The following is a 22492-nucleotide window of genomic DNA, read 5'->3' as shown; positions in this document are numbered from 1 at the left end:
CACAGGTGAGAGTGTGCACACAGAAGCTAACAGCTTCTGAGACAGGTGGGAGCCATGGAGCTTCTGAGGCAGAGCCCTTTTCCAGCTCCAGACATCCGACCACCTTCCCGGCCAGAGGACAGGTGTCCACCCTGCCCGGGAGGCTTTTGCCTCAGGATCTGCAGGGGCCATCTTGGTTCCAGGACTCCACCGAAAAGTAGTTTCCACAGGTGAGAGTGTGCACACAGAAGCTAACAGCTTCTGTGACAGGCAAAAGCAGCACAGCTTCTGGGAAAGTTCCTGTTTTGGGCCTTCATCTTCGGCCAGAAGGGAGGTCTGAACACCAGATATCTGTGCACCTTCCCTGTAAGAGGAGAGCTTGCCTGCAGAGAGTGCTCTGACCACTGAAACTCAGAGGAGAGAGCTAGTCTCCCAGAACTGCTGATAGAGGGTAACAGACTCACCAGAGGAACAATCTCTAAACAGAGACAAATATAACAACTAACTCCAGAGATTACCAGATGGCAAAAGATAAACGTAAGAATCTTACTAACATAAATTCATTCTTTTTAATAGCTGAGTAGTATTCCATTGTGTAAATGTACCACATTTTTTGTATCCATTCCTCTGTTGAGGGGCATCTGGGTTCTTTCCAGCTTCTGGCTATTATAAATAAGGCTGCTATGAGCATAGTGGAGCATGTGTCCTTCTTACCTGTTGGTTCTTTCCAGCTTCTGGCTATTGTAAATAAGGCTGCTATGAACATAGTGGAGCATGTGTCCTTCTTACCGGTTGGGACATCTTCTGGATATATGCCCAGGAGAGGTATTGCAGGATCCTCCGGTAGTACTATGTCCAATTTTCTGAGGAACCGCCAGACTGATTTCCAGAGTGGTTGTACAAGCTTGCAATCCCAACAACAATAGATGAGTGTGCCTCTTTCTCCACATTCTTGCCAGCATCTGCTGTAACCTGAATTTTTGATCTTAGCCATTCTGACTGGTGTGAGATGGAATCTCAGGGTTGTTTTGATTTGCATTTCTCTGATGATTAAGGATGTTGAGCATTTTTTTCAGGTGCTTCACAGCCATTAGATATTCCTTAGGTGAGAATTCTTTGTTTAGTTCTGAGCCCCATTTTTTAATGGGGTTATTTCATTTTCTGGAGTCCACCTTCTTGAGTTCTTTATATATATTAGATATTAGTCCCCTATCTGATTTAGGATATGTAAAGATCCTTTCCCAATCTTCTAGCCTCCAAACGATGACATCATTGCATACACTAGCAAGTGTTGGATGAAAGGACACTAATATAGCTGTCTCTTGTGAGACTAGGCCGGGGACTAGCAAACACATAAGTGGATGCTCACAGTCAGCTACTGGATGGAGCACAGGGCCCCCAATGGAGGAGATAGAGAAAGTATAGAAGGAGTTAAAGAGATCTGCAACCCTGTAGGTGCAACAACATTATGAACTAACCAGTACCCCGGAGCTGTTGACTCTAGCTGCATATGTATCAAAAGAAGGCCTAATCGGCCATCACTGCAAAGAGAGGCCCATTGGACACGCAAACTTTATATACCCCAGTACAGGGGAATGCCAGTACCAAAAAATAGGAATGGGTGGGTAGGTAAGTGGGGGGGAAGGTACGGGGGACTTTTGGGATAGCATTCTAAATGTAATTCAAGAAAATACGTAATAATAAAAAATATTTAAAAAAAAAAGAATCTTACTAACAGAAACCAAAACCACTCACCATCATCAGAATCCTGCACCCCCACTTCGCCCAGTCCAGGGCACCCCAACACATCCGTAAACTAGACCCGGATTTAAAAGCATATCTCATGATGATGGTAGAGAACATCAAGAAGGACTTTAATAATACACTTAAAAAAATACAGGAGAACACTGCTAAAAAGGTAAAAGACCTTAAAGAGGAACCACAAAATTCCCTTAAAGAATTGCAAGAAAACATGACCAAACAGGTGATGGAATTGAATAGAACCATCCAAGACCTAAAAAGGGAAGTAGACACAATAAAGAAAACCCAAAGTGAGGCAATGATGGAGATAGAAACAATAGGAAAGAAATCTGGAACCATAGATGTGAGTATCAGCAACAGAATACAAGAGATGGAAGAGAGAATCTCAGGTGCAAAAGATTCCATAGAGAACATCAGCACAACAATCAAAGAAAATGGAAAATGCAAAAATATCCTAACTAAAAAACATCCAGGAAATCCAGGACACAATGAGAAAACCAAACCTACGGATAATAGGAGTAGAAGAGAATGAAGATTTTCAACTCAAAGCACTGGCAAATATCTTCAACAAATTATAGAACACAACTTTCCAAACCTAAAGAAAGAGATGGCCATGAACAAACAAGAAGCCTACAGAACTCCAAATAGACTGGACTAGAAAAGAAATTCCTCCTGACACATAATAATCAGAATAACAAATGCACTAAATAAAGATAGATTACTAAAAGCAGTAAGGGAAAAAGGTCAAGTAACATATAAAGTCAAGCCTATCAGAATTACACCAGATTTTCCACCAGAGACTATGAAAGCCAGAAGAACCTGGACAGATGTTATACAGACACTAAGAGAACACAAATTCCAGGCTGAAGGTGAAGGCCCAAAACAGGATCTTTCCCAGAAGCTGTGTTGCTTTGGCCAGGAAGGTGGCCAGTTGTCTGGAGTCGAAGATGTCGCCGCCTCAGAAGCTCTGTGGCTCTTGTCCGGAAGGAGGCCGGCCGTCTGGAGCTGAGGATGGCGCCGCCTCAGAAGCTCTGTGGCTCTTGCCGGGAAGGTGGCTGGTTGTCTGGAGCTGAAGATGGCGCCGCCCCAGAATCTCTGTGACTCTCTCGCCCGTCCCAGAAACGGCTGGCACTCTGTATTCCACACGGTCACCCGTGCAGCCTGCCCTCCGCGGAGTCCCGGAGCCAAGAAGGCTCCCGCCGGCGCCTGTGCCACAAACCTCTCAGGCCAGGCAGACCCCCGTGCTCTCACCAGGAAGGTGGCCGGCTGTCTGGAGCTGAAGATGGCGCTGCCCAGAAGCTCTGCGACTCTCGCCCGTCCCAGAAACGGCTGGCACTCTGTATTCCACACGGTCAGCCCTGTCTACTATACCCAGCCAAACTCTCAATTACCATAGATGGAGAAACCAAAGTATTCCACGACAGCACCAAATTCACACATTACCTTTCACGAATCCAGCCCTTCAAAGGATAATAACAGAAAAAAAAACCAATACAAGGATGGAAACCACATCCTAGAAAAAAGCAAGAAGGTAATCCCTCAAAAAACCTAAAAGAAGACAGCCACAAGAACAAAACACCAATTTTAACAACAAAAATAACAGGAAGCAACAATTACCTTTCCTTAATATCTCTTAATATCAATGGGCTCAACTCCCCAATAAAAAGACATAGACTAACAGACTGGCTACAGAAACAGGACTCAACATTTTGCTGCTTACAGGAAACTCATCTCAAAGAAAAAGATAGACACTACCTCAAAATGAAAGGCTGGAAAACAATTTTCCAAGCAAATGGTATGAAGAAACAAACTGGAGTAGCCATTCTAATATCTAATAAAATCGACTTCCAACGCAAAGTCATCAAATGAGACAAGGAGGGGCACTTCATACTCATTAAAGTTAAAATCCTCCAAGATGAATTATCAATTCTGAATATCTATGCTCCAAATGCAAGAGCAGCCACATTCATTAAAGAAACTTTAGTAAAGCTTAAAGCACACATTGCACCTCACACAATAATACTGGGAGACTTCAACACACCACTTTCACCAATGGAAAGATCATGGAAACAGAAACTAAACAGGGACACAGTGAAACTAACAGAGGTTATGAAACAAATGGATCTGACAGATATCTACAGAACATTTTATACTAAAACAAAAGGATATACCTTTTTCTCAGCGCCTCATGGTACCTTCTCCAAAATTGACCACATAATTGGTCACAAAACAAGCCACAACAGATGCAAAAATATTCAAATTTTCCCATGCATCCTATCAGATCACCATGGACTAAGGCTGATCTTCAATAAAAAAATAAATAATAGAAAGCCAACATTCACATGGAAACTGAACAACACTCTTCTCAATGATACCTTGGTCAAGGAAGGAAATTAAGTACTTTTTGGTGTTTAATGAAAATGAAGCCACAACATACCCAAACTTATGGGGCACAATGAAAGCATTTCTTTTTTTTTAATATATATTTTTATTATGTATTTTCCTGAATTATATTTCCAATACTATCCCAAAAGTCCCCCATACCCTCCTCCCCACTCCCCTACGAACCCATTCCCACTTTTTGGCCCTGGCGTTCCCCTGTACTGGGGCATATAATGTTTGCGCGTCCAATGGGCCTCTCATTCCAGTGATGGCCGAATAGGCCATCTTCTGCTATATATGCAGCTAGAGTCAAGAACTCCGGGATACTGGTTAGTTCATAATGTTGTTGCACCTACAGGGTTGCAGATCTCTTTGGATATTTGGATACTTTATCTATCTCCTCCATTGGGGGCCCTATGATCCATCCAATAGCTGACTGTGAGCATCCAATTATGTGTTTGCTAGGCCCCGGCCTAGTCTCACAAGAGACAACTATATCATGGTCCTTTCAGGAAATGATTGCTAGTGTATGAAATTGTGTCATCGTTTGGAGGCTAATTATGGGATGGATCCCTGGATATGGCAATCTCTAGATGGTGCATCCTTTTGTCTCAGCTCCAAACTTTGTCTCTGTAACTCAATCCATGCCTAATTGTTTCCAATTCTAAGAAGGGGCAAAGTGGCCACACTTTGGTCTTCGTTCCTCTGGAGTTTCATGTGTTTTACAAATTGTATCTTATATCTCAAGTATACTAAGTTTCTGGGCTAATATCCACTTAACAGTGAGTACATATCATTTGAGTTCTTTTGTGATTGTGTTACCTCACTCGGGATGTTGCCCTCCAGGTCCAACCATTTGCCTAGGAATTTCATAAATTCATTCCTTTTAATAGCTGAGTAGTACTCCAATGTGTAAATGTACCACATTTTCTGTATCCATTCCTCTGTTGAGGGGCATCTGGGTTCTTTCCAGCTTCTGGCTATTATGAATAAGGCTGCTACGAACATAGTGGAGCATGTGTCCTTCTTACCGGTTGGGACCTCTTCTGGATATATGCCCAGGAGAGGTATTGTGGGATCCTCTGGTAGTACTATGTCAAATTTTCTGAGGAACTGCCAGAGTCAATTCCAGAGTGGTTGTACAAGCTTGCAAACCCACCATCAATGGAGGAGTGTTCCTCCCAAAAGAAACTAGAGAGAGCAAACATTAGCAGCTTGACAAAACAATAAAAGCTCTAGAACAAAAGGAAGCAAATTCACCCAAAAGGAGTAGATGGCAGGAAATAATCAAACTCAGGGGCGAAATCAACCAAGTGGAAACAAGAAAAACTATTCAAAGAATCAACCAATCGAGGAGCTGGTTCTTTGAGAAAGTCAACAAGATAGATAAACCCTTAGCCAGACTCACTAAAGGGCACAGGGCAAGCATTCTAATTAACAAAATCAGAAATGAAAAGGGAGACATAACAACAGACCATGAAGAAATCCAAATCACCATCAGATCCTACTACAAAAGGCTATACTTAACAAAACTGGATAACCTGGATGAAATGGACAAGTCTCTAGACAGATACCAGGTACCAAAGTTAAATCAAGATCAGGTAAATGATCTAAACAGTCCTATATCCCCTAAAGAAATAAAAGCAGTCATTAATAGTCTCCCAACCAAAAAAAGCCCAGGACCAGATGGGTTTAGTGCAGAGTTCTATCAGACCTTCGAAGAAGATCTAATCCAGTTCTTCACAAACTATTCCACAAAATAGAAGCAGAATGTACTCTACCCAACTCATTCTATGAAACCACATTTACTCTGATACCTAAACCACCAAAAGACCCAACAAAGATAGAGAACTTCAGACCAATTTCCCTTATGAATATCAATGCAAAAATCCTCAATAAAGTTCTAGCTAACCGAATCCAAGAACACATCAAAAAAATCATCCATTTTGACCAAGTAGGTTTCATCCCAGAGATGCAGGGATGGTTCAATATAAGGAAATCCCTCAATGTAATCCAATATATAAACAAAAGCAAAGACAAAAAAAAAGACAAAAAAAAAAAAAAAAAAAAAAAACCATGATCATCTCGTTAGATGCCGAGAAAGCATTTGACAAAATCAAACACCCATTGAAGATAAAAGTCTTGGAAAGATCAGGAATTCAAGGCCCATACATAACCATGATAAAAGCAATCTACAGCAAACCAGTAGCCAACATCAAAGTAATGGTGAGAAGCTGGAAGCAATCCCACTAAAATAAGGGACTAGACAAGGCTGTCCACTCTCTACCTATCTGTTCAACATTGTACTTGAAGTCCTAGCCAGAGCAATTAGACAACAAAAGGAGATCAAGGGGATACAAATTGGATAGGAAGAAGTCAAAATATAACTTTTTGTAGATGATATGATAGTATATAGAAGTGACTCTAAAAATTCCACCAGAGAACTCCTAAGCCTGAGAAACAGCTTCAGTGAGGTAGCTGGATAAAAAATTAACTCAAACAAGTCAATGGCCTTTCTGTACACAGAGGATAAACCGGCTGAGAGAGAAATTAGGGAAACAATACCCTTCTCAATACTCACAAATAATATAAAATACTTTGGTGTGACTCTAAGGAAGTGAAAGATCTGTATGATAAAAACTTCAAGTCTCTGAGGAAAGAAATTAAAGAAGATCTCAGAAGATGGAAAGATCTCCCATGCTCATGGATTGGCAGGATCCACATTGTAAAAATGGCTATCTTGCCAAAAGCAATCTACAGATTCAATGCAATCCCCATCAAAATTCCAACTCAATTCTTCAACGAATTAGAAAGAGCAATCTGCAAATTCATCTGGAATAACAAAAAACCTAGGAGACCAAAAACTCTTCTCAAGGATAAAAGAACCTCTGGTGGAATCACCATGCCTGACCTAAAGCTGTACTATAGAGCAATTGTGATAAAAACTGCATGGTATTGGTATAGGAACAGACAAGTAGACAAATGGAACAGAATTGAAGATCCAGAGATGAACCCACACACCTATGGTCACTTGATCTTTGACAAACGAGCTAAACCATCCAGTGGAAAAAAGACAGCATTTTTTATAAATGGTGCTGGCACAACTGGCTGTTATTATGTAGAAGAATGCAAATTGATCCATTCCTTTCTCCTCGTACTAAGGTCAAATCTAAGTGGATTAAGGAACTCCACCGAAAACCAGAGACACTGAAACTTATAGAGGAGACAGTAGGGAAAAGCCTCAAAGATATGGGTACAGGGAAAAACGTTCCTGAATAGAACAGCAATGGCTTGTGCAATAAGATCGAGAATCAATAAATGGGACCTCATAAAGTTGCCAAGTTTCTGCAAGGCAAAAGAGACCGTCAACAAGACAAAAAGACCACCAACAGATTGGGAAAAGATCTTTACCTATCCTAAATCAGATAGGAGACTAATATCCAATATATATATATATAAAGAACTCAAGAATGTGGACTCCAGAAAATCAAATAACCCCATTAAAAATGGGGCTCAGAACTGATCATAGAATTCTCACCTGAGGATTAGAGAATGGCAGAGAAGCACCTAAAAAAATGTTTACCATCTTTAATCATCAGGGAAATGCAAATCAAAACAACCCTGAGATTCCTTCTCACACCAATCAGAATGGCTAAGATCAAAAATTCAGGTGACAGCAGATGCTGGCGAGGATTTAGAGGAAGAGGAACCCTCCTCCATTGTTGGTGTGATTGCAAGCTTGTACAACCAATCTGGAAATCAGTCTGGCGGTTCCTCAGAAAATTGGACATAGTACTACCGGAGGATCCCACAATACCTCTCCTGGGCATATATCCAGAAGATGTCCCAACCGGTAAGAAGGACACATGCTGCACTATGTTCATAGCAGCCTTATTTACAATAGCCAGAAGCTGGAAAGAACCCAGATGCCCCTCAACAGAGGAATGGATACAGAAAATGTGGTACATTTACACAATGGTGTACTACTCAGCTATTAAAAAGAATGAATTTATGAAATTCCTAGGCAAATGGATGGACCTGGAGGGCATCATCCTGAGTGAGGTAACCCAATTACAAAGGAACTCACACAATATGTACTCACTGATAAGTGGATATTAGCCCAGAAACTTAGGATATCGAAGATATGAGATACAATTTGCTAAACGCATGCAACTCAAGAAGAACGAAGACCAAAGTGTGGACACTTTGCCCATTCTTAGAATTGGGAACAAAACACCCAATGGAAGGAGTTACAGAGACAAAGTTTGGAGCTGTGAAGCAAGGATGGATCATCTAGAGACCACCATATCCGGGGATCCATCCCATAATCAGCTTCCAAATTCGACACCATTGCACACACTAGCAAGATTTTGGTGAAAGGACCCAGATAGATCTCTCTCTTGTGAGACTATGCCGGGGCCTAGCAAACACAGAAGTGGATGCTCACAGTCAGCTAATGGATGGATCACAGGGCTCCCAATGGTGGAGCTAGAGAAAGTTCCCAAGGAGCTAAAGGGATCTGCAACCCTATAGGCGGAACAACATAATGAACTAACCAGTATCCCGGAGCTCTTGACTCTAGCTGCATATGTATCAAAAGATGGCCTAGTCAGCCATCACTGGAAAGAGAGGCCCATTGGACACGCAAACTTTATATGCCCCAGTACAGGGTAACGCCAGGGCCAAAAAGGGGGAGTGGGTGAGTAGGGGAGTGGGGGTGGGTGGGTATGGGGGACTTTTGGTATAGCATTGGAAATGTAAATGAGCTAAATACCTAATAAAAAATGGAAAAAAAAAGAGTCACTCTAATGTGTTGAGTGTGACATACGTTACAATAGAGAGGGCACACAAATTGTGAAGGAAAGAAAGAATAATTAAAAGATGTTGAAATACATTTATGTGCTAAATATATAAAATCTGGAAGCAGAGGTAACCAACATTGTAAATTATATATCAGGAAAAATATTGGATTTAACACTCAGAATTCAGTATTTTATTCACGATATTACTATGTCCAAATTTTAGTATATGTTATTAACGACTTATATGAACAAAATGGATATTGGCTATGACTGTATAGTTTAAGAAAATTCAAGTGGCATTTATAAATTTTTCTTTCATATATATTTGCATATAGTATCAATGGCATACCACTATTTTCTGTTCTAGTAAAAAATGTTAGAGTTGTATATGTGATAGAATGGAAAAGCTTGACTTCGAGGCTCAATAGACCTTGCCATCATCTCTTTCATTGTTCCAAATGAATCCTCATGTATAGCCCTTAATAAACATATTCATATCTAAAAAAATATTCAGGTGACAGCAGATGCTGGGGAGGATGTGGAGAAAGAGGAACACTTCTCCATTGTTGGTGGGATTGCAAGCTTGTACAACCACTCTGGAAATCAGTCTGGTGGTTCCTCAGAAAATTAGACATAGTACTACTGGAGGATCCCGCAATACCTCTCCTGGGCATATATCCAGAAGATGTTCCAATCGATAAGAAGGACACATGCTCCACTATGTTCATAGCAGCCTTATTTATAATAGCCAGAAGCTGGAAAGAACCCAGATGCCCCTCAACAGAGGAATGGATACAGAACATTTTTTCAGTTTTCATTAATTCATTTTCTGTTTGGTTGAGAATTAGCAGTCTGCTCCTGAGGTAGGTGCTAATCATAGAACCTCCAAATCTACTGAACTGCATGCCTTTGTGCACTTTCTTTCGTTTCTTTAGTAAAGAATTAGGCAAACAATTAAAACATAAGAAAAATTATAAAACAAACCAACAAACAAAAACCCACCATACTTCATAAATATCACAAGATGGGAAAACATAATATATAAGCAAAAGACCAGTAAGACAAAAAAATGTCCTACCAAAACAATATGAGACAAAAATAAAAAAATAAAAAATAAAAACAAAACAAAACAAACAAAACAAAAAACAAAAAACAAAAACAAAAAAATACACAAAATGCCACGTAATTCATTTTGTGTTATGCACCTACTGGTGGGCATGGGGCCGGCACTTAAATGTGGTTAACATTGCCTGTAAGACTCCATTGGAAAGAATTAATTCTTTTCTTTGCAAGCAAATGATAATTGGAGACAACTTCTAGCTGAGGGGTCGGAACTAGTTCCCACTTATTGTTAGCTCTTAAACTCCATCTGGTTTAAAGTTGTGCAGACCCTATGGATGCTGCCACATCTAAGAGTTCAAATGTGCATCAGTCCTGTTTTGTCTGGACCAAGTTCCCTAATATATTTGAATATTACTTTTTTTTCTATGCAATTATTTTTTTAGCTCTGATACAGTCTGTGATTGCCTTATCTGGCATCACGGGGAAGGCAGCCCTTTGGTCCTGTGGAGGCTAGATGACCCAGAATAGGAAAACACTAGGCCGATGAGTCAGGAGTGGGCAGGTGGTGGGGGAGCACCCTCATAGAGACAGGGGGAGGGAGGAGAGGATGGGGGCTTGTGGAGGGGAAACTGAGAAGGAGGATAACATTTGCAATATAAATAAATAAAATTGCCAATAAAAATGAAAAAGAAGTGACCAAAAATATTTAAAAGAAATGGCCATTTGTTCCTTACATGAACATTTTCAGATGGACATTAGTTTACTTAATACATGGAATGACAGTAATGCAGGTAAGCACCCAGTGTTGCATGTGTGGGCACTCCTGGGTGTGGAATCTTGGTAGCACTAGACTCTTCTTCCTAGTTGTTTGGAAGCTGCTCCAGAATAGGTAAAAGGCAGACCTGGCTGCCTGTGTTATCATTGCTCATTCTCTTGGCCCTCTGTGATGGAGGCTAACACACAACCCTGGCTCTTGTTGACATCACTGATGCTCACCTACTGTCCACCCACCAACTCTTTCCACAAGGTAACCTTATTCTCTCTACTTGACATAGGAGGTTCGCTGTGGTGGACCAGTTCACGTGCCGCACAACGTCATTGAACTTGTATAGAAGTTTGGGTGACCACATACTGCCCGAGGCATCATGGCAGGTCAAAATAAACACTTGGCCATCCTAAGAGCAGCTCGTAATGGTGCTGGTGGGCAAGCCAATGGAGGGGGTCCAAGCAATGCCTTGAACGGAGTCGCTTTGTGCTTCTAACCTTCGAACATCTTTCAGCTGACCATTTTCCTCTTCCTTCCATATGTTGATGAGGCTGTCACAGCCACCTGATGCAAACTTCTCAATGCAATTGGGTTTCCATCCTAATGGTTGGTCTATAAGACTTCCAGGCCTAAAGCCAGTGCCCAACTGACAGCATTACAACTAATTATGTGAGCCTTGTTAATCTTCTTCACTTCCCACTGGCCTTCCCCTGTATAGGTCAGCAGTGAGGTGGCCCCATGTGAACTCCCACAGGCCAGGATCAGGTCACTGTAATGAGGGGCCCAGCAAACAGAGTCCACTGAGGAGTCATGTCCTGAGAGTTCATAGGTCTTCTCCCAAGTGCCGTTTTTTTTTTTCTTCTTCTTCTTCCAGATAATGACTTGCCAGTCAAAGGAACAGGAGGCCAAGATATTGCCATACATGGGATGGGCCCAGGCAACTTGCCACACTGGTCCCTCATGTCCTTTGAGGTCTTCCATGAGGATCTGCCCTCCCTTTCACACATCAAAAATTTTGACGGACCTATCTGAGGAACAGGTTGATAGGCAGGTGCCATAATAAGTCCATCTGTGCATCATGGATCAGGTTCCTATGAGAGGTGTCCACAGTGTTAATTACTGACACCATAGCTGCAGCAGCAATGACTCACTACCTTGGACTTGGCAGCTCAGAACGCTTCATTATGAATATTACTTTTATAAAAATCTCCAAAATATCTATTAAAGGAATAAGGCTAAATAAAGGAGTAAGTTACTTTACATATTATTTGTTGCAATAAATTTGGTTGCTTAAGAGCTACTGTAAAACAATTCAAATTAATTAAAATTTTGTTTCATTGATTAGACTACTTAAACCATCAAGCAGTTATCACAGCTCAAGCCTCTGAGAAAATCAAGCTTTTATGATACGACTTGACAATTTTACAGAATGAATGTATTCATGCTACAATATGCATTTCCTAATGGGCATTTCTAACTGGCAGGTCCCCAGTTTTGCTCTAGGACTAAAATAATGGTACATTCCTATGTGCAATATTTGCTGAGGCAAATCTGAGTAGTGTCAGGTACCATGACAACATGATTTTATCAAATTAAGAGAAGTGTTCACGTACCAGTGCATTTGAACTTCATGCAGAATATAGGCTGGCTAGCAAAAAAGACTTCTAAATTAAAATAAACCAAAAGCTGGGTGGTGGAGGGGCACACCTTTGATCCCAGAACTTGGGAGACAGAGGCAGGTGGATTTCTGAGTTCGAGGCCAGCCTGGTCCAAAAAGTGAGTTCCAGGACAGCCAAGGCTACACAGAGAAACCCTGTCTCAAAAAACAAAAACAAAAACAAAACAAAATAAATAAATAAACCAAAATACACAGAGAGACTATGAAGTCATACTAGAGAATAAATATTAGCCATAAAGATTGTTACTTATCTTCCCTAATATTTTAATATTTAAAATGTTAATTCAAAAACATATAGTAGTAGGACAAGAAAATGTAATATCTATGACATTTGTTTTGAATTTATAGGTCCAGTAAAAACAATTTATAAACTTAACAATTTCAGTCTTTGTACAGAATACTTTCTAAATTAAAACAAAAAACACTAAACAAAAAACAAAAAACCAAAACAAAAACAAAAACAAAACAAAGCAAACAAACAAACAAAAAATCAGTTTTCTCTCTGTGACTCTCTGAGGTGGGAACACTCAGGAATGCACAGGCCTCAGAAGAGGCAGAAATTCTGGGACTGGGTCCTATGAGCCTACATGTGTACTCAAGAGGTGTGGCTGATTCTCAGCCCTCTGTGCTCCTTCCCTGCCAGAGGAAAGCATGCCTCCAGGGAGTGCTTTGACCCCAGAACTCAGGGGAGATCACCATTTTCTCTCTGATTGACTCTCTAAGGCCAGTCCACAGGCTGCAGAAGCAACAGAACAGATGAGACAGGGTCTTACAGGCCTACATCTGCAGCCAGGAGGTGGGGCTGTTCCACAGCCCTCTGTGCATTGGTCTTGCCAGAAGAAAGCTGGTCTCCCAGGAGTGCTGGCACAGGCTTGCAGACTCACAGGAGGAGCAAGCTCCAGCTAGAGACAGCAAAAACATCTACCACCAGAGATTACCAGATAGAGAAAGGGAAACGCAAGAATTTTACCAACAGAAACCAAGACTACTTGGCATCATCAGAAACTAGTAAATCTAGCACAGCAAGTTCTGGATACCCCAACACATACGAAAAGCAAGATTCAGATTCAAAATCATATATCATGATGCTGATAGAGAATTTTAAGAACATTAACAACTCTCTTAAAAAAGAAATACAGGAGAACTGAGCTAAAAGGGTAGAAATCCTTAAAGAGGAAACACCAAAAGCACTTAAAGAATTACAGGAGAACAAAAACAAACAGTTGAAGGAATTGAACAAAACCATCCAGGATCTAGAAATGAAAGCAGTAACAATAAAGAAATCACAAGGGAGACAACTCTGGAGATAGAAATTATAGGAGAGAAATCAGGAGCAATAGATGCAAGCATCACCAAAAAAATGTAAGAGATGGAAGAGAGAATCTCAGGTGCAGAACATTCCATAGAAAACATGGACACAACAATCAAAGAAAATACAAAATGCAAAAAGATCCTAACTCAAAACATCCAGAAAAGCTAGGACACAATGAGAAGACCAAAGCTAAGGATAATGGCTGCAGATGAGAATGAAGACTTTCAAATTAAAGGGCCAGTAAATATCTTCAACAAAATTATATAAGAAAACTTCCCCTAACCTAAAGAAAGAGATGCCCATGAACATACAAGAAGCCTACAGAACTCCAAAAAGACTGGACCAGAAAAGAAGTTCTTCCCAACACATAATAATTAAAACACCAAATACACTAAACATAGAATATCAAAAGCAGTAAGGCAAAAAGGTCAAGTAACACATAAGGGCAGACCTATAAGAATCACACCAGATTTCTCAACAGAGTCTATGAAAGCCAGAAGATCCTGGGCAGATGTCATATAGACCCTAAGAGAACACAAATTCCAGCCCAGCCTACTATACCACGCAAAATTCTCAATTACCATAGATGGAGAAACTAAAGTATTTCATGACAAAGCCAAATTTACACAATATCTTTCCATGAATCCAGCCCTGATTCAAAGGAGAATACACGGAAAACTCCAAAACAGTGAGGGAAACTATGCCCTAGAAAAAGCAAGAAAGTAACCTTTCAACAAACCTACAAAAAGATAGCCACATGAAGAGAAGAATCCGAACTCTAACAACAAAAATATCAGGAAGCAAAAATACTTTTCGTTAATATCTCTTAATATTAATATCTTAACATCAATGGACATAATTCCCCAATAAAAGACATAGACTAACAGACTGGCTACATAAACAGGATCCAACATGTTGCTGCATACAGGAAACCTACCAAAGTGACTATGACAGGAACTACTTCTGAGTAAAGGCTGGAAAACAATTTTCTAAGCAAGTGGTCCCAAGAAACAAGCTAGAGTAGCCATTCAAAAATTGAATAAAATCGACTTTTAACATAAACTTATAAAAAAAGACAAGGAGGAATACTTCATACCCATCATAGATAAAATCTACCACGATAAATTCTCAGTTCTGAATATATATGCTCCAAATGCAAGAGCATCCACATTCATTAAAAAAAAATAAAAAAAAATAAAAACTTTAGTAAAGCTCGATGCACACATTGCAACTTACACAATAATAGTGGGAGACTTCAACGCCCCACTCTCATCAATGGACAGGTCATGGAAATGGAAACTAAACAGAGATATAATGAAACTAACAGAAGTTATGAAACAAATGGATTTAACAGATATCTGTAGAACATTTTATACTAAAATAAAAGGATATACTTTTTTCTCAGCAACTCATAGTACCCTCTCCAAAATTGATCACAAGATCTGTGAAAAAACAGGCCTCAACAGATAGAAAAATATTGACATAATCCAATGCATCCTATCAGATCAGCATAGATTAAGGCTGATCTTAAACAACAACATAAATAATAAAACCCCACTTAGACATGGAAGCTGAACAACACTCTTCTCACTGATAAGTTGGTCAAGGAATAAAGAAAGAAAGAAAATAAACACATTTTAGAGTTTAATGAAAATGAAGCCACTACATACCCAAACTTATGGGACACAATTAAAGTAATCCTAAGAGGAAAACTCATACTTCTGAGTGCCTGCAAAAAGAAACTGGAGAAAGCACACACTAGCAGCTTGACAGCACACCTAAAAGCTCTAAAACAAAAGGAAGTAAATTGAAGACAGCATCAGGACAGTATTCAAATTAATAAAATCAGAAATGAAAGGGAGACATAAAAACAAAATCTGAGGAAATCTAAAACATCAAAACCTGAATGAAATGGACAATTTTCTAGACAGATATCAGGTACCAAAGATAAATCAGGATCAGATTAATGATCTAAACAATCCCATAACACTAATGAAATAGAAACAGTCATTAATAGTCTCCCAACCAATAAAAGCACAGGACCACATGGGTTTAGTGCAGTGTTCTATCAGACCTTCAAAGAAATCCTAATTGCAATAATAACCAAACTATTCTACAAAGTAGAAACAAAAGGTACTCTACCCAATTCATTCTATGTATCCACAATTACTCTGATACCTAAACTACATAAAGCCCGAACAAAGAAAGAGAACTTCAGACCAATTTCCCTTAGGAATATGGATGCAAAAATGCTCAAGGAAATTCTCACAAACCAAATCCAAGAATGCATCAAAATGATCACACATCATGATCAAGTAGGCTTCATACCAGGGATGCAGGAATGATTCAACATACGGAAGTCCATCAATGTGATCTACTATATAAACAAATTCAAAGACAAAAACCACATGATCATCTCAATGGATGATGAAAAAGCATTTGACAAAATCCAACACCCATTCATGAAAAGTCTTGGAAAGATCAGGAATTCAAGGTCCAAATCTAAACATAATAAAAACAAAATACAGCAAACCAATAAACAACATCAAATTAAATAGAGAGAAACTTGAAGCACTACCACCAAAATTAGCGACTAGATAAGGATGCCCATTCTCTCCCAAACTTTTCTATTTTTAATATGGATTTTACTAGGTATTTTCCTCATTTACATTTCCAATGCTATCCTAAAAGTCCCCCATAACCTCCCCCCCTCCACTCCCATACCCATCCACTCCCAATTTTTGGGCCTGGCATTCCCCTATACTTGGGCATATAACGTTTGCATGTCCAATGGGCCTCTCTTTCCAGTAATGGCTGACTAGGCCATCTTTTGATACATATGCAGCTAGAGTCAAGAGCTCCAGGGTACTGGTTAGTTCACAATGTTGTTCCACCTATAGGGTTACAGATCGCTTTAGCTCCTCCATTGGGGGGCTTGATGATCCACCCAATAGCTGACTGTGAGCATCCACTTTTGTGTTTGCTAGGCCCTGGCATAGTCTAACAAGAGACAGCTATATCTGGGTCCTTTCAGCAAAATCTTGCTAGTATATGCAATGGTGTCAGCGTTTGGAAGCTGATTATGGGATGGATCACCGTATATGGCAGTCTCTAGATGGTCCATCCTTGCTTCACAGCTCCAAACTTTGTCTCTGTAACTCCTTCCATTGGGTGTTTTGTTCCCAATTCTAAGAAGGGGCAAAGTGTCCACACTTTGGTCTTCGTTCTTCTTGAGTTGCATGCGTTTAGCAAATTGTATTTTATATCTTGGGTATCCTAAGTTTCTGGGCTAATATCCACTTATCAGTGAGTATATATTGTATGAGTTCCTTTGTGATTGGGTTTCCTCACTCAGGATGATGCCCTCCAGGTCCATCTATTTGCCTAGGAATTTCATAAATTCATTCTTTTTAATAGCTGAGTAGTACACCATTGTGTAAATGTACCATATTTTCTGTATCCATTCCTCTGTTGAGGGGCATCTGGGTTCTTTCCAGCTTCTGGCTATTATAAATAAGGCTGCCATGAACATAGTGGAGCATGTGTCCTTCTTACCGGTTGGGACCTCTTCTGGATATATGACCAGGAGAGGTATTGTGGGATCCTCCGGTAGTACTATGTCCAATTTTCTGAGGAACCGCCAGACTGATTTCCAGATTGGTTGTACAAGCTTGCAATCCCACCAACAATGGAGGAGTGTTCCTCTTTCTCTAAATCCTTGCCAGCATCTGCTGTCACCTGAATTTTTGATCTTAGCCATTCTGACTAGTGTGAGATGGAATTTCAGGGTTGTTTTGATTTGCATTTCCCTGATGATTAAGGATGTTGAACATTTCTTCAGGTGCTTCTATGCCATTCAGTATTCCTCAGGTGAGAATTCTTGGTTCAGCTCTGAGCCCCATTTTTTAATGGGGTTATTTGATTTTCTGGAGCCTACCTTCTTGATTTCTTTATATATATTGCATATTAGTCTCCTATCTGACTTAGGATAGGTAAAGATCCTTTCCCAATCTGTTGGTGGTCTTTTTGTCTTGTTGACGGTCTCTTTTGCCTTGCAGAAACTTGGCAACTTTATGAGGTCCCATTTATTGATTCTCGATCTTATATCGCAAGCCATTGCTGTTCTATTCAGGAACTTTTTCCCTGTATCCATATCTTTGAGGCTTTTCCCTACTTTCTCCTCTATAAGTTTCAGTGTCTCTGATTTTATGTGGAGTTCCTTAATCCACTTAGATTTGACCTTAGTACAAGGAGAAAGGATTGGATCAATGGAGACTATTAATGACTGCTTCTATTTCTTTAGGGGATATGGGACTGTTTAGATCGTTAATTTATCCTGATTTAACTTTGGTACCTGGTATCTGTCTAGAAATTTGTCCATTTTGTCCAGGTTTTCCAGTTTTGCTGAGTATAGTCTTTTGTAGAAGGATCTGATGGTGTTTTGGATTTCTTCATGATCTGTTGTTATGTCTCCTTTTTCATTTCTGATTTTGTTAATTAGGATGCTGTCCCTGTGCCCTCTATTGAGTCTGGCTAAGGGTTTATCTATCTTGTTGATTTTCTCAAAGAACCAGCTCCTCGTTTGGTTGATTCTTTGAATAGTTCTTCTTGTTTCCACTTGGTTAATTTCGCTCCTGAGTTTGATTATTTCCTGCCATCTACTCATCTTGGGTGAATTTGCTTCCTTTTTTTCTAGAGATTTTAGGTGTGTTGTCAAGCTGCTAGTGTGTGCTCTTTGTAGTTTCTTTTTAGAGGCACTCAGAGCTCTGAGTTTCCCTCTTAGAAATGCATTCATTGTGTCCCATAAGTTTGAGTATGTTGTGGCTTCATTTACATTAAACTCTAAAAACTCTTTAATTTCTTTCTTTACTCCTTCCTTGACCAAGGTATCATTGAGAAGTATGTTGTTCAGTTTCTACGTGAATGTTGGCTTTCCTTTATTTATGTTGTTATTGAAGATCAGCCTTAGTCCATGGTGGTCTGATAGGATGCATGGGACAATTTCAATATTTTTTATCTGTTGAGGCCTGTTTTGTGACCAATTGTATGGCCAATTTTGGAGAATGTACCATGAGGTGCTAAGAAGAAGGTATATCCTTTTGTTTTAGGATAAAATATTCTGTAGATATCTTTTAAGTCCATTTGATTCATAAATTCTGTTAGTTTCAATGTGTCCCTGTTTAGTTTCTGTTTCCATGATCTGTCCATTGATGAAAGTGGTGTGTTGAAGTTTCCCACTATTATTGAGCGAGGTGCAACGTGTGCTTTGAACTTTACTAAAGTTTCTTTAATGAATGTGGCTACCCTTGCATTTGGAGCATAGATATTCAGAATTGAAAGTTTCTCTTGGAGGATTTTACCTTTGATGAGTATGAAGTGTCCCTCCTTGTCTTTTTTGATATCTTTGGGTTGGAAGTTGATTTTATTCGTTATTACAATGGCTACTCCAGCTTTTTTCTTCAGGCCATTTGCTTGCAAAATTGTTTTCCAGCCTTTCACTCTGAGGTAGTGTCTGTCTTTTTCCCTGAGATGGGTTTCCTGTAAGCAGAACAATGTTGGGTCTTGTTTGTGTAGCCAGTCTTTTAGTCCATGTCTTTTTATTGGGGAATTTAGTCCATTGATATTAAGAGATATTAAGGAAAAGTAATTGTTTCTTCCTATTATTTTTGTTGCAGAGTTGGCATTCTCTTCTTGTGGCTATCTTCTTTTTGGTTTGTGAGGGATTACTTTCTTGCTTTTTCTACGGCATGGTTTCCTTCCTTGTATTATTTTTTTCTGTTATTATTCTTTGAAGGGCTGGATTAGTGGAGAGATAATGTGTGAACTGGTTTTGTTGTGGAATACTTTGGTTTCTCCATCTATGGTGATTGAGAGTTTGGCTGAGTATAGTAGCCTGGGCTGGCATTTGTGTTCTCTTAGTGTCTGTATAACATCTGTCCAGGATCTTCTGGTTTTCATAGTCTCTGGTGAAATGTCTGGTGTAATTCTGATAGGCCTGCCTTTATATCTTACTTGACCTTTTTCCCTTACTGCTTTTAATATTCTTTCCTTATTTAGTGCATTTGTTGTTCTGAGTATTATTTGTCGGGAGGAATTTCTTTTCTGGCCCAGTCTATTTGGAGTTCTGTAGGCTTCTTGTATGTTCATGGGCATCTCTTTCTTTAGGTTTGGGAAGTTTTCTTCTATAATTTGGTGAAGATATTTGCTGGCCCTTTGAGTTGAAAATCTTCATTCTCATCTACTCCTATTATCCGTTGGTTTGGTCTTCTCATTGTGTCCTGGATTTCCTGGATGTTTTGAGTTAGGATCTTTTTGCATTTTCTATTTTCTTTGATTGTTGTGCCGATGTTCTCTATGGAATCTTCTCCCCCTGAGATTCTCTCTTCCAACTCTTGTATTCTCTTTCTGATGCTCGCATCTATGGTTCCAGATTTCTTTCCTAGGGTTTCTATCCCCAGCGTTGCCTCACTTTGGGTTTTATTTTTTGTGTCTACTTCCCTTTTTAGATCTTGGATGGTTTTATTCAGTTCCATCACCTGTTTGGTCGTGTTTTCTTGCAATTCTTTAAGGGAATTTTGTGGTTCCTCTTTAAGGTCTTCTACCTTTTTAGCAGTGTTCTCCTGTATTTCTGTAAGTATATTATTAAAGTCCTTCTTGATGTCCTCTACCATCATCATGAGATATGCTTTTAAATCAGGGACTATCTTTTCGGGTGTGTTGGGGTGCCCAAAACTGGGTAGGGTGGGAGTGCTGTGTTCTGATGATGGTGAGTGGTCTTGGTTTCTGTTAGTAAGATTCTTACTTTTGCCTTTCGCCATCTGATAGTCTCTGGAGTTAGTTGTTATAGTTGTCTCTGGTTAGAGCTTGTTCCTCAGGTGATTATGTTAGCCTCTATCAGCATACCTGGAAGACTAGCTCTCTCCTGAGTTTCAGGCAAGCTCTCCTTTTGCAGGGAAGGTGCCCAGATATCTGGTGTTCGAACCTGCCTCCTGGAAGAAGTTGTGATCCACTCACCAGAGATCTTAAGATCCTGTGGAGGGTCCTGTGGGTACCTTGCCAGTGTTCTCAGTCTCCACACCCAAGGTACCCTGGTGCTGGCATGGACCAGAAGGGACTTGTGACCCTGATCAGGCCGGGTTCTCTGCTTCCCTAATTAATGCAGTCTCAGGTCCCTTGCGATTGGATTGGAGCAGAATCTATGTTCCACTCACCAGAGGTCTTAAGATCCCATGAAGGGTCCTGTGGGGACCTTGTGGGTGTCCACAGACTCTGCACCCAAGGTACCCCGGTGCTGGCATGGACCAGAAGGACTCCCTACCTTTTCAATATCATACTTGAACTCCTAGCCAGAGCAATTAGACAACATAAGGATATCTAAGTAATACTAATTGGAAAGGAAGAAGCCAGAATATCACTATTTACAGGCGATATGATAGTATATATAAGTGACCTCAAAAATTCTACGAGATAACTCCTAAGCCTGATAAACAGCTTCGGTGCAGTAGCTGAATATAAAATTAACACAAAAAAAATCAGTGGCCTTTCTTTACACAAAGGATAAACAGGCTGAGAAAAATGTTTAGGGAAACAATACCCTTAACAATACTCACAAATAATATAAAACTCCTTGTTGTAACTCTTACCAAGGAAGCGAAAGATGTGTATGATAATAACTTCAAGTTTCTGAAGAAAGAAATTGAAGAAGATCTCAGAAAGTGGAAAGATCTCCCATGCTCATGGATTGGCCAGATTAATATAGTAAAAATGGCTATATTGCTGAAAGCAATCTAAAGATTCAATTCAATCCCCACCAAAATTCCAACTCAATTCTTCACTGAGTTAGAAAGGGCAAGTTGCAAATTCATCTAGAATAACAAAATAACTTAGGATAGCAAAACTATACTCCACAATAAAAGAACATCTGTTGGAATCACCATCCCTGACTTCAAGCTGTAATACATAGCAATTGTGATTAAAAATTGCATATTATTGGTACTGTGACACACAGGTAGATCAATGGAATAGAACTGAAGACCCAAAAATGAACCCACACATCTCTGGTCACTTGATCTGTGACAACAGAGCTAAAACCATCCATTGTTAAAGGGCGACATTTGTAAAAAATGATGCTGGCTCAACTCGAGGTTAGCATGTAGAAGAATGTGAATTGGTCCATTCTTATCCCCTTGTACTAAGCTCAAGTCAAAGTGGATCAAGGAACTCCACATAAAACCGGAGACCCTGAACCTTATAGAGGAGAAAGTGGGAAAAAGCCTCGAAGATATGGGCACAGGGGAAAAATTCCTCAACAGACCACCAATGACTTGTGCTGTAAGATCAAGTTTTAACAAATGGGACGTCATAAAATTGCACAGCTGCTGTAAGGCAAAGGACACTGTCAATAAGACAAAAAGGCTACCAAAAGATTGGGAAAATATCTTTAACAGTCCTACATCTGAAAGGGGGCTAATATCCAATATATACAATGAACTCAAGTTGTTAGACTTCAGATAATTAAATAACCCTATTAAAAATGAGTTATGAAGCTAAACAAAAAAATTCTCTACTGAGAAATACTGAATGCCTAAGAAGTGTGTAAAACAAATGTTAAATATCTTTAGTCATCATGAAAATGCAAATCAACACAATCCTGATATTCTACCTCTCACCAGTCAGAATGCCTAAGATCAAAACTCAGGTGACAGCAAATGGTGGTAAGGATGTGGAGAAAGGAACATTCCTTCATTGCT

The 22492-nt window shown here is 39.8% G+C and overlaps 1 pseudogene; it reads right to left on the bottom strand.

Moving 5' to 3' along the window:
* Positions 1-10711: 10711 nt before the first annotated feature.
* Gm7700 (predicted gene 7700) lies at positions 10712-11913 on the bottom strand (annotated as a pseudogene).

The sequence above is a fragment of the Mus musculus genome, chromosome X, assembly GCF_000001635.26.
Source record: "Mus musculus strain C57BL/6J chromosome X, GRCm38.p6 C57BL/6J".
In the NCBI taxonomy this organism is placed as follows: domain Eukaryota; kingdom Metazoa; phylum Chordata; class Mammalia; order Rodentia; family Muridae; genus Mus; species Mus musculus.
The sequence above is the reverse complement of the archived record's forward strand: the minus strand, read 5'-3'. Positions and strand labels throughout refer to the sequence as shown.